Source organism: Apaloderma vittatum, unplaced genomic scaffold (assembly GCF_000703405.1).
Source record: "Apaloderma vittatum isolate BGI_N311 unplaced genomic scaffold, ASM70340v1 scaffold14936, whole genome shotgun sequence".
NCBI classification, from domain to species: Eukaryota; Metazoa; Chordata; class Aves; order Trogoniformes; family Trogonidae; genus Apaloderma; species Apaloderma vittatum.
In genome coordinates, this window is record NW_009723491.1 from 6,198 (window position 1) to 9,568 (window position 3,371).

Sequence of the window (3,371 nt, forward strand, 5' to 3'; positions counted from 1 at the left end):
GCTAAGTCCATTTAACTACTTCAGTAATTGAGAAGGTGGTATACCCAGCACAGATAAGGAGCTCCATGGGATTTTCTTTGCACTGCAACTTGTGGTGGATGAAAGTGATTATAATTTTCTGCACAGTATCATTTGTATTACAAATTATTTAACATAGACTTTGGTGTTTTGGAAGTAGTTGAATGCACCACGGTCCACAACTACACTCTGTCTTAAGTAGTAAAAATCATATTAGGGGGCCGGTTAGCTCAGTCAGTTGAGCGTGGCGCTAACAACGCCAAGGTCGCGGGTTCGATTCCCGTTCGGTCCCCATGTGTCGCCTGATCTAGTCGAGAGGTGGCGTCCCTGGCAGCATGGAGGCTGGATTAAAATGATCTCTAATCTCCCTTCCAGCTTAGGCCATTCTATGATTCTATGATATTGTTTCAGAAATGTACCACTTCCCTTAAAATGAATAATAAAGATTTATATGTACAAACTGTATTCTAATACAGCATAGGTGTTAATGACACAAATAAATAGCTAATAGAAAATCCTTCCAGAGACATTGCAAATAAGCACATTGGATTGTTGTTCATTGGATTCTCAATTAATGCACACCTGGAACAGTCATTACGCCCCTCAGCAACCCCACTCTGCTCCTATTGTGATTAAGTGGTGTCTGACACCTTCTGCTTGTTCGTTTTATGTCACAGTTCCTTAAAGTGGTAAGAAGAGAAGAAACAGGCTTTCTGTTTTCTTGTACTAATAGTGTTATGGAAAACTTAGCAGTATTTTCAAAGAAAAAACACAAACCAAAGGAACATATATAAACCACTAGAATAGATATAAACCATAACAACCCTCATGTATATGTTTATTTAAATGATATTTCACTTTTTTGTTGTTTTTTTTTTATTTTTAGATGTACAATAGTTACAGACTACAGATTGTGTAAGTTACAAAGCCTGATTATGAATTTACCCACAGAAACTGGGTAAATTGGTCAAAAAAGACAAATTATTTTTTAGTAAGTACTTTCTACAGTTTTTATTTTTAAAACTCTAATAACACTGGCAAGTTGATTTGCTTAGAAGTCTTCAGTATTTCAGGATTTATAGGTCTGTGTTATTGGACACTTCAGTGAGAACACTTGCAAATACAGAATTCATATATGAGCAGGCACACCCAGGAACTTTGGAGCAAGCTGTTTTTCTGAGCAAGCTTACTAGAAATGATTGAATTTCCATTCAAGGATGCCAGAAACACTTTCCACATTTCCCAAATACTGTAAGAGACCAAATACTGTAAGAGACTCAGTATGCAGTAGAAATATATTTTACCAGTCAGTTTCTGAATCTGAGCTTTTCCCACATCAAATTAAAGGTTTTCTTTGGAAGATGTGAAGTTGCAATAAGCAGTGTTAATTTCATGCAAGGTATGTCCAAAACCAGCCTTCTTGCATTCTTAAAAAAGATTAGATAACATTCCTGGAACTGTTTCTGCAAGTAATTCTAGGTAGCAACATGGTAGACTGTGGTGATAAATAATTTACTGACTTTCCTCATTATATGGTACAGGGTGATATTGTGTATGCATAAATCTGAAAGATGTTTGTATCCAGACAAAGGTATATATTACAGAATAACTGGAGAATTTCTCTGTTGCAACAGCCAACTGATGATCATTGCAGAGTTTTCAGGGCCTAGGAGTTTGATGGCAAGTTTCTTTGGGAAGATATTTTTATGGAGAAATTGATACAGGATATGGAACATTGTTGGGGCTGGTTCTAGGAGAGTACTAACCTACAACGATAATTGATCATATATGTACCAAGCACTTCTTTGTAAGAGATTTCACCTTATAAGTGATGCAATCGAGCAGATATAAACTGACTTCTCAAGTTTCCCTTCTCCAAATATTTTGAGACTCTCTTACCCACTTGTGCAAGAAGGAAGCAGGAAGGAGAGTGGCTGATGGCAGGAGAGATGCAGCAGCAGACCTCCTCTGTGTGGTGCTCTGCGAGTGGCCAAGCCCACAGGCTGGCACTGGCACCTCTCGTCTGCTCTTGGACCAGCAGCAAGCAAAGTGGATGCCTGTTGGGGCGCTGCCATGGCCACTGGTGGCATCCAGAGGCAAAGTCAGGGCACCCGTGTCTTGAGGTAAAGAGCTCCAGACATTCAGCTTCTGTGAAATACATAGCCCTCTGTCCTGGTTTGAGCTAAGCGAAACCAATTCTGTTCCGTGATTTTTAATTTCCAGATCGGACTCTTCCAAATTCAGCAGCATGTTTCTGCAGACAGTGTGTGCTACTGGCAGTGATAACACCTGATGTTTGCAGTTACTGCCTGTCACTGAGATGCAGAAAGTCTCTTGCTGATACTTATTCCTGTAGTGACCAAGGCCACTGCTGGCTCTGTGTGCCATGCTGGGGGCGCCGGGTAGTGAGAGGGGTCACAAGGAAGTCAAAGGTTGCATGTCCGGGGGGTAATAGACAGGACAGGTGACCAACGAGAGTATTCCATTCCATATACCTCATACTCAGTATAAACTCAGTGATCATGAGGGTTTTTAAGCCTCTTTCTTCAATGGCTGGCATCTAGCGAGGAGTCCTTTCAATCTTCTGCCTTTGATCCCAGTCCTGAGTTCTTGAATCCATCTCCTGTGGTCCAGCTCCCCGCTGCTGCTGACCGTGGTGCTTCTCTGGTGCCGCCTGCTCTACAGCATCAGGGGTGATTGCTATTTGGGAGGGAGTCAGTTTTATATATATGTATATAGTCCACTGTTTTTATTATTTCATTATTCATTAAAGATGTTTTAATTTTCTTTTCTGAATTCGTAAGTCTCTCTGCCTCATTCCCTCTTTCTTCCCATTTGCAGGGAGAAGAAGGGGTTAGAGAGCGCCTGTCAGCATTTAGTGGGTGGCCCAGCCCTAACCCACAACATCCTAACATGGTTAATAGGAACTAATTTTTTGTCACCTCAGCAAGGTCTGTTAAATCTCCAAGGTGCACAAGTTGCCACTTGTTTAATCTTTATTTTTCTAAAGGTAAACATCCGAATATTTGGATCAGAAGATCCCAGTTCATTCTCTTTTATTGTGTTTTTGCATTAAAAAAATCCACTTCTTCTTCATCTCCTTTTCTCAGGGTTTACCAAGCAAAACAAAACCAAATCAAACCACTGGTACAAAAATGACATATTTCAGGGCCTAAAATGCATGGGACATCTTTAGTGACACAAATATAATTAAGTATGTAGCATAAAAAGGTGGAAAATCTTGCGTCAGAAGTAAGATATTTTTTACAAGGAACCAGGTACCAGGCAGATTCTTTCCTTTGAACAACAGAAATCTTCTAGTAGGTTGTCCTGGGTTTGAGCTAAAACCCAGT

At 40.3% G+C, this 3,371-nt stretch overlaps 1 non-coding gene across 1 annotated transcript; it reads left to right on the top strand.

Annotated features, from left to right (window-relative positions):
* The first annotated feature begins 236 nt into the window (after nt 1-236).
* Nucleotides 237-310, top strand: TRNAV-AAC. Its single transcript has one exon. It is a non-coding gene; the product is annotated as a tRNA-Val (tRNA).
* Nucleotides 311-3,371: the final 3,061 nt, after the last annotated feature.